Below are 10,818 nucleotides of genomic sequence, written 5' to 3'. Positions count from 1 at the left end.
AGTATTGTTGTAATATTATTTTATTTTTTTATCATCATTAAATTCATGATCAAAATGTTGCCCGCACTGAAATCAAATCCTGGCTCCGTCCCTGCCATCCTGCCTAGACACTTGTGCCACTGTTGATATTCCCTGGCTTCGTCACCTCTTGAATAAAAAAGCTCTAGGAAAGCCTTCACCTCCTCGACAACCAACTCCACCACGAGGTCATCTCTCGCAACAAGGACCTTCTCAACCAACCCTCCATTTTCCCTCTATGCTCATCTCTATCATGTCAACATCGTCAATCAACTAAACACGACGACTATTGATTATTACAGTTTGACGATGACTGTACAACTAAGAGGGGTGTTATGAGGTGGTTGTAGATATGTAGCGAACAAAGGAGTGAGACCATTCTGGTTTACTGTGACGACGATGAATATGGACATTAATAGTGGGCAGAGCATATAGATTTGATTTTGGAGTTTTTTGGGTGTTATTGGTGCTCGTGGTTTTGGATTTGAGGTGGTGATGATATGTTGACTATATCCATGACGAGTATAGATATTGACAATGGCCAGGGTATATGTGTCTGAGTTGGAGTATTTTGAGTGGTAAGGGCGGTGATGGATTGCAGGTGAAAGTGGTAGTGTTGATTATGGATTTGAGGTGAAGGCCATGATATTGGTTGTTAGTTTGAGGTAATGATTGCGATATTTTGGTGGTGCTGGCAATGGTGGATAAGGATGGAGCATGGTGAAGTGAGATGATATTAAAAGTAAATGTAATCAGTTAATTGTGATTTCTAACTATAAAATGATATATGATGATTTAATTGTTTGATTAGTGATAGGAAATTCGCCATCCATAAATTGAGATACGTGACTATGATCATGTGTGATATATGACTAATATGTAACTGTGACCATGAATTGTGTTTTTATTTTGATCTTAATCTGTTTGATTAAATATATCTGAAACTTTTTATCGGATTATACAAAATGTAACAACATGATTTTTAAGCCCTTGTTTGACAATCATTAGTCGAAGAAAATAGAAATGTGAATAGTGATTTTTAGGAGAATGTATAGTTAAATAGGAGGAAATGGCGACAGATAGCCACCAAAGAGCCATTTTTCCAAAATGGCCGTTGATTACTGTTTAAAAAATAAAATTGAAAAATCTGTAAAAACCTTAAAAACAATGAAAACTCAATATTGCCCCTAACAAATCACTCTCAAACCGACGTCTGGAGAAAGAATAGGAAGAAATAGCAAGGAAACCGACGACTTTTTCTCGGAAGAAGACCGACTGGCCACTATTAGAGGCGAAGAAGGTAAGTATTGTTTATTTTTCCTCAATTAATCTTTGAACTTGGATATTGAAGATTTATTTTGTTGGAAATAGTGGTAGAAATCTTTGTAGATTATGTGAAATTACTAAAAATGACATTTTTGGTGGCGATCTCTAGCACCTAGAGTCGAAGAAAAGTGACAAAGTGTTCTGGACCGTCGTTTCTTTGTAGATTATGTGAAATTACTGAAAATGACATTTTTGAGGTGTTTTTGAGTCAGAGATAGCCAAAAATGACAAAGTGTTCTGGCCCGTTGGGAAACGACGGCCCAAACGTCCGAGCCGTCTGTTTAAAGACCATCTGGGCTGTCTGTTTAACAGACAGTCCAACGACCCCTTGGCCCAGCCACAACCCGTTTCCTTTTTCTCATTTTTTTCTTTGTATTTGAATAAATAATTTAAATACACAAAAATAAATAATGAACATTTAAATAATAAGTAAATAATTATTTAAATGATAAAAATGTAAATAATGAATAAATATTAATAATCAAAATATGTAATTAAAATTTAATTGAAATAGATTTCTAACATTTAAAATAAATAATTAAAATATTTACGATTACTTGTTCAATAAATAATTTAAATAATCAATGAATATAAATAATTAAATCAAATAATTTAAATGAACAGTTGAAACAAATAAATAAAAAATAATTGAAATAAAGAATGAATAAATAATTAATTTAAATACACAAAAATAAATAACGAACATTTAGATAATAATTAAATGATTATTTAAATGATAAATAAAAAATGTTAATAATCAAAATATGTAATTAAAATTTATTTGAAATAAATTTCAAACATTTAAAATAAATAATTAAATATTTACATTTACTTGTTCAATAAATAATTTAAATAATCATTGAATATAAATAATTAAATTAAATAATTTAAATGAATAGTTGAAACAAATAAATGAAAACAAGTGGAATAAATAATTAATTTAAATACACAAAAATAAATAATGAACATTTAAAGAATAATTAAATGATTATTTAAATGATAAAAATGTAAATAATGAATAAATATTAATAATCAAAATATGTAATTGAAATTTAATTGAAATAAATTTCTAACATTTAAAATAAATAATTAAAATATTTACGATTACTTGTTCAATAAATAATTTTAAAAATCAATGAATATAAATAATTAAATCAAATAATTTAAATGAACGGTTGAAACAAATAAATAAAAAACAATTGAAACAAAGAATGAATAAATAATTAATTTAAATACAAAAAAATAAATAACGAACATTTAAATGATAAATAAAAAATGTAAATAATGATTAAATATTAATAATCAAAATATGTAATTAAAATTTAATTGAAATAAATTTCTAACATTTAAAATATATAATTAAATATTTACGTTTAATTGTTCAATAAATAATTTAAATAATTAAATCAAATAATTTAAATGAACAGTTGAAACAAATAAATGAAAAATATTTGGAATAAAAAATAATTAATTAATTAATTAATTTAAATACAAAAAAATAAATAATGAACATTTAAATAATAATTAAATTATTATTTAAATGAAAAAAAATTAAATAATGAATAAATATTAATAATCAAAATATGTAATTGAAATTAAATTGAAATAAACAATTATAATAAATAATTAAAATTATGCATTGAATAAACAATTAAAATAAATGTTAAATAAACAAATAAACAATTGCAATAAATAATTTAAATTGACAATTGAAATAAATAATGAAAATTTAAATAAAAATATGCAATTTAAATAACTAAGAAATATAAATATTTAAAATAATTTCTTTAAATAAGTAATTAAATATAAATAATCAAAATTAGTAATTAAATATAAAATAAACAATTTCAATCAAACAATAATTATATTTTAAATAATTAAAAAATTAAAATAATCAAAATAAGTAATTAAAATATAGATAAACAATTGAAATAAATATCTAACATTTAAAATAAATAATTAAATATTCAATTAATAATTAAAATAAATATTGAATAAACAACTAAAAAAAATATAATAAATAATTACATATTTAAGTTTAAATGTTCAATAAATAATTTAATGAAATTAATTAAATAAACAATTATAATAAATAAATAAAATTAAGCATTCAATAAACAATTAAAATAAATATTAAATAAACAAATAAACAATTGAAATAAATAATTTAAATTAACAATCGAAATAAATAATGAACATTTAAATAAAAATAAACAATTTAAATAACTAAGAAATATAAATATTTAGAATAATTTATTTAAATAAGTAATTAAATATAAATAATCAAAATTAATTTTTAATTCATTTTCTTTATTATCTATTATTTCGTGCGTATATTACTTACAATTCGGTTAGTTTAATTTTGTGACATTATATTTCAAATGTTCTAACATTTGAAATTTTGCAGGATGGATTACCATTTGGACGCCGCCTTGAGACATGTTCCTGGCAAAGTTACGTCGAACTGTAACTTTGCTAGCTTCACAACAGTATTGGATTCATTAGACGACGAGCACGTAGATATATTATGTCGATCCTGCCTAGGCCCCTGTATTCGCTACGCTCTGTATAGTTTTCTGGACAGTTGATCGATTCATTACTATGTCGATTGCTTAAACCAGTTGACGAAGATGCCCTGTACTTTGATCTTGGGGGCAAGGTTGCTACATTTTCCATATTCGAGTTTGCCCTCATCACTGGATTGGGATGTACGAGCGAAGAGGCAGCAAGAGTCAGTATTCCGATAGACAAGAGACTGCTGAAAGATTATTTTAATGAACACACGACAGTGACACTGACACAATTAGGAGATGCGACCAGATGTCCGACAAGTTGAAGTTGGGGATGGTATTTATACTCAAGAGCGTATAAGTCGATTTAGGAAACCTTTATGCTGAGGTCGTATCGATATAGGGCGACATAGCAGGCCTGCGTGGGACTGACAGGTATTAGGGTGAAACTGGCGAGTATCGGGATGGAGGGGGTAGCGGAGGGACAGGCGGCTATTGGGACGGAGGGGGTGACGGAGGAGCCGGTGGTTATTAGGGCCGAGGTGGACTACGCCAAGTGGAAAGCGTTCGAGACGGAGTGGAAAGCAATTACGCCCGGTAAGTATTGTATTATTCGTTAAGGATTAGTACATTACGCAGACGCTAACACATCTATACTTTTACTTAACAATTTATTTTCTTATTTTTTTAGAGTTAGTCGCAGGATTGCTCATAAAATGATCTCGAACGTTTACAAGTGGTTTCACGACATCACCATTTCGTGGCTTGACTCGTCGACGATGTAAGTAAAGTAGTAATATTGTTATTTATTACGTATACACAAGGTCAGCTCGAGCAAAATTTGGAGTCGGTGTCTGTGATCGTCCCCATACTGGCTAGACGAGCGAACATCACTGTGAAGGATAGACTAGCCACCATGCGGGACACGACGACGACGAGACAGCAAATATCGTAAATGTTTGTTATTTTATTTTTTAATTTACAGCTTACGTTCTAGTTAAACGATGATATGCTAATACAATATTTTGTAATTGTATAAATGATTGAGGCATGTTCGCCATCAAGTACATAGAATTTTTGAGTGTAGCACAGAAGGTTGACACAATCAACCAGATGTGGATACTAAATTAGAGAAATAAATTAGTTTGTGGTTTATTTGAATTTAATGATGATCCGTATATATTAGAGTCGTGCTTTTTTAAAATAATTGTACATATTGTAACGTTTAAACATTATATATTTCATTCATTCATTTGTAATTACAAAATAATTGTAAAATGTATATTATTTTTATAATATTTAATTTTTTTATATAGTTTATGTGTTTATTTAAATATTTCATGGCGTATTTATAAAGTTATTGAATGAGAGAATGTAATCAGAAACTTCCCACTCGACTTCATTCGGTATAAGAAATATAGTTTCGGCATATGCTGCTCCCCAAGAACCAGTCGTGTAATAAGCACTGCATAAGGTGTGTGGTGGAATTTCTCTATACATAGCCACCGCCACTGTATATGTACACGAAAAACTCTCAAACTGAAACTGTTTACACGTGCACATGTTATCATTGAAGTTGAAGATGTATATGAAATTACATGCACATCTCACGGAGAAGCAAAACTGATCCAGTGGTTCTACATATAACTTTCTTACCACCTTTAGAGTTTTGAAGAGTTTATCTTCCTGAGCCGGGATTAGCACACTTGTGCAACTCCGTGATTCCTCACGATGATCATGAAATCACTGTTGCAGCTTGTCACAAATGTTCTCGAGCATTGCGAGAATTGGTAACTCTCGATCCTTTTTGAATAAGTCATTGAACGACTCCGCATTGTTCGACGTCATCATGTTGTATCAACATCCTGAAAAATGTGATCGTGCCCAATGTTCAATCCCCATCTCTGTCAAATACTCCCATGCATAATAGGATTTACTTTCTATTTTGACCATAAACTTTTCAAACTCTTGAAAATTGTAAACCTCTGCAACTCTCCTAAACAACGTAACGATGCCCTTGACTCGATACTTAGTCTTCAGATTTCCTTGTAGATGGTACATACAATAACAATGATGTGCATCGGGGAAGACTTCGATGATACCGTTAATTGTTGACTGCCCTCGGTCGGTTATGAATGCAAGGTTCTCGACATCCCCAATTACTTCCATCAACTTCGTGAAAAATCAACTCATCGCCAGATCATTTTCTCCGTTAACTATGTCGAATGCAAGAGGTAAAATTTAGATGTTAGCATCTTGACATATTATAATAATTAACTTGCCCCATATCTCGCCTTAAGGCAATTATCATCGATTAGGATTAGGGGTCGCATTGCGTTTCGAAATCCTCGAACAAATTGTCCAAGGGTCATAAAGAAATACTTGACGCGATTCTCGTCATCATTCTCAATAAAAAAATGTCGATCCAGTATTAATTCTTTTCATGTTATAGCAAAACATGACCAATTTAAATAAACAATAATCATAATTTAAATAATTAAATAAACAATATTAAATAAACTGAAAAATTAACAATTGAATTAAATAATTAATTAGACATTAAATAAGGAATCGATAAATAATTAAATAAACAATTGAAATTAATGATTGAATTAAATAATTAGTTAGATATTAAGTAAACAATTGATTAAATAATTAATAAACAATTGAAATTAATAATTAACATTTGAAATAAATATTAAATAAGCATCTAAACAAAGAAATATCTGGTCAATTTAACATAACTCTCCTCGGTCGAACCCATCAAATCCTCCAACGCGCATTCTTTGGCCTTTCAAACCTTCTGATAGCTCATGATTACCCCGTACTCTCGACGAACATCATTGATGATGTCCAGATGTCTGTAGATTGTTCGTGGGTCCTAAAATTTGTACATTACTTCGCGACCAATGAACCATGATCGGGCTTGCTTGTGGTCATTTCGACGAATACCAACTTCGCAAGTATGTTCGTAAGTATGTTCCCGTGCATACTTACGAGCTACAAAAAATTCATTCGTGTCCATTTTCGTTGCTCGCAAACGCCAAAAGCAACTGTCGCCAACGCAGACAATTGTGTAAGTCGGCTTGTTTGATTTCTTCACTTTAAACTCAAAATTGTGTTTCAAAGCAATCCCGTGAATAGCTTCCTGTAAATCTTTCTTCATGTTAAATAGTTGCTCGATATACAAATCTTCATCATCGAAGACTACACACAAACAATTAGAAGACCGTGCACTCGGTCCAGCATGTGAGCTCCCACTCGATCATGTCCCAGACGGGATAAAGCAATCAAATTCTCATTTGTAAAGTCATTATCTATTTCGTGGTCTTGAACTACCGAACAAATTCTGTGTGTAACAGTGAGATCATGGTGAGGAAAAACTGTCTTTAGAATAGCCACAACATCATCACGCACTATCTCCGCTATGTCCCAAAACTCATTCACATCCCGAGCCGACTATGGAATGGAGTCAGGCTCATACCTTAAGGCAGGCTTAAGTAGCTCAATACCAAAAAAGGTGTACCATGGCAGGCTTAGAGTAAAATTACTCAAACATGGAAAAGATATGCCTGGCATTTGTGATCCCCTCCATCGAAATCATCGTATTCATTTTCGAGGACATTCTTCTTCATCAAAGTTCCGCAAATAGGAATCACACGTTTCTGGTTCATTTGAATCAAAACCTTCATTTCAATTTCAGAAGTAACTATTATAGGTGGAATTGAAATGGATGTACGCTCGCCCATTAGAAATCCAATTTCATGTCATACTCAGAGGGATCGACTTTCAGCAAGTTCTATATCTCATTGTACATTTCTGCATATGATGTACTTGATGTTATCACAATTGCAGTACAACCATGTCTTTCACTTGTCCATTTTCACACCCATTAATCATTTTAATTCTTTTCAAATTCGCCAAAGTAACAAATTGGGACAGTTGCTGATCCCATATTTGCATTAGGAAACATCATTTATTAAAAAAATTGTAATTACGAGAATAAATGGACGAAAAAAATATGCTAGGTAAGACACACACATATAAAAAAAATCGGCCCGGATTGTCTGGCCAGCTGTCTGTCTGACTTCTCCATTTTGCTGATTTTTACTGAACAGATGAATTTTTTCCTCGTTTTTGCTAAAAAAATTATACACCCATTTAAGACTGTAATAATTTATTTTTCTAAAATTATACGCTGAAATAAGATTTCAAGATTCAAACAATGTACTAATTTAACTAAAATGAAATTAAATTTATACTTACCAATTTCAAATGCCGGCTGTGAGTAATATTTTTTTGTTGAGCCTTTAATAATTTTGTGAGATTTCAATGTTCAAGCAAATGGAAAATGAAATTTCTTTTTAACCGTGTTGGAGAATCTGATAAATAGTGATTTCATTTTGAAATTTAAATGGGAGTGTTTGGATTTATTAATTTTTTGAAAGATGGTATAGTCTTTGAACAAATGATAATTTTTGTAATTACAAAACATAATAAGCGTAAAAATGATATTTACTCTTCAAAGGGCTCTTTTGGTAAATGGCAAAAAAATTTTGGTCAACATTAGAAAGTGGTCTTTTGATTAGGTCCTTTTGAAAAGTACCTTGTTAAATGGTAAGATTTTTTTTATTTTTTTTTGAATTTACATATAAAATATTTTATTGTATGAAAATATATTTAAAACTTAAATATATGATGGTTATGTATTTTTCCCAACTTAAAAAAGTATAATTTTCTATCCAGTGGACCAAACGGTCCAATCTATTTGGACACCGGATATTTAAGCGTTGGATTTTATTTTCTTTGTCATAATTTCTGGTGGCTCTTTTTTTTTTTAATGTCCAAGTTTCCATGACTAATCCTGAAAAGTGGCGGTCTTCCTCCCTAATTCGCCACCAAAGTAAATCCGAATGCAATCACTGCTTATATACACTTGGGCTGGAATTCAGGATGCGGTAGTCTTTCTTGTAGACCTCCCTTTAAAACGTACGGACAAGACTCCCAAAGAGATGACAAAGCGCACCACAACCTTCCCTCCACAAGACAGTTCCTGCCAACATAAATGTTGACTTCTAGCTGTTGTTGAGATTCAAATATTCGATATTCCGTATGAAACCCTCCTGGTGGCTCTTGTTTATTTCCATTGAGAATGTTATGGTGCAATTGATTTCCAACCAACCATTCTCACATTAGTCTTTCACCTTCCGAATATAATGTGCAAATTTTTGTACAGAGTACTTGAAATTGAGAGAGTCTATACTGCCAATGGCAAACGCATCAATTACTGACCAAGATATGCTACCGTGCCAGATATCTTCACATAATCCTTCATAAAATTTAATCATTGGACTGTTTTAAACAGTCAATTTTACTATCAAATCATTTACTACCATCTCGAATTATGTCACTGCATATGTTAAATTTTTTCTCGCAAAGTGGCAAAATCCTTACTTACCGATGCTATTCTGATATCATATGTTAATATTTATATGACTAGAACTCATCTAGATATGACTTACATACTACTTTTCATGCATAAAGATACTAAAATTTCAGTAGATTTCTTAAAGTAAATTGGAAATATCACAGATTATAAATTTCTTACTAATCCAAACTTCACTACAAGCCTGGGATTTAGCATGATCCAAAATTTCTTTTTACCTTTTTATACATTATAAATTTACTTATATAATTTGATCCAATAAGTAAAATATTTAGCAACGTTATAACTTATTCGTATTGTAATTATTAACACTTAAAAAGCATGTGTGAAAAATGATTATAAGCTGGAAGTTCTACGGGATGATAAATAATAAATAGATAGTCGCTGTAAGTTGAAATATATTAATAAAAAAATATATTTAGCCGGAAAAACAAATTAAATTATATTTAAGATAATTTGATTCCAAGCAATGAGTTTACATGAAAAGCACATAAGTTTTAGGCAATTAAAATTATTAATTAATTGTGTTTGATTGCTTTAATTTACTCGTCTATCTTTTATTGATCGGTGAATAAGAAAGAAGAGGGTGGATGAGAGAGAAAGACCGTGAATTGCCTAAAAAATAAAAACTTATCCATTCCCAAAAAATATATTTTCCTTATTTTTGAGGAAAATATGGTTAAGTGATCAACTTTTGAAAAATATGACATTTTCCATAAAAACTTTGATAAAAAATGGCATTTTCCATAAAGGATAAAACCAATAAAATATGCCTACTTCCCAAACATACACATTGGTTAAGAACTTACAGTATCTCCAAAAAAACTCTTTAAACATGAGACACTCTCTATTTTAAAAAGTCAATCTTTAAAATCATGTTCTGAAAGACTATTTAAATTAACATTTCAATTTAAAGATTAAAAAGCCAAACTCATTCTCTCTAATTAAATGCATTCAGAGTGTTTCAATTTTTATGTACTCTCCACATGATAAAATATACTCCCTAAGAATAGTCTATTGAAATACTCTTACAAGATGCCCATCTCCCTCCTCAACTATGGACGGTTTTTTTTTCTTTTTCTTTTTTAAATACGGTCGTTTAAAATTCTTTAATAGCAAATACGCTTACTATAAAATAAAATTGTAATACATAAACGTCACTAGCAAGAATGCAAAAGGAATGAAATTACTTTCTTCCCGGAAATCATAGTAAGTTAGCAGAAAGACATTCATGCTCACTCAGACACGGGATAAAGCAAAAAAGAAAGCAACCATGGCTAAACCCCATAAGCGATATCTATATTTTCACTTTAATATCAATTATGTAAGTACTTAAATTTTGTCAAATTGGGTAACTACACACACTAAGGCCTGTTTGAGAATATAAATTTGTCATTTTATATTGGTAGTTAGACGAGAGAGAAAGAGAATGAATTACCTAAAAAATAAAAATTTACTTCTTCTAAAGAAAATATGTTCCTTATTTTCAAGAAAAATATAATCACATCACCAAAAATA

The sequence above is a fragment of the Olea europaea genome, unplaced genomic scaffold (genome assembly GCF_002742605.1).
Source record: "Olea europaea var. sylvestris unplaced genomic scaffold, O_europaea_v1 scaffold2779, whole genome shotgun sequence".
NCBI classification, from domain to species: domain Eukaryota; kingdom Viridiplantae; phylum Streptophyta; class Magnoliopsida; order Lamiales; family Oleaceae; genus Olea; species Olea europaea.
This window is presented reverse-complemented; position numbering follows the sequence as displayed.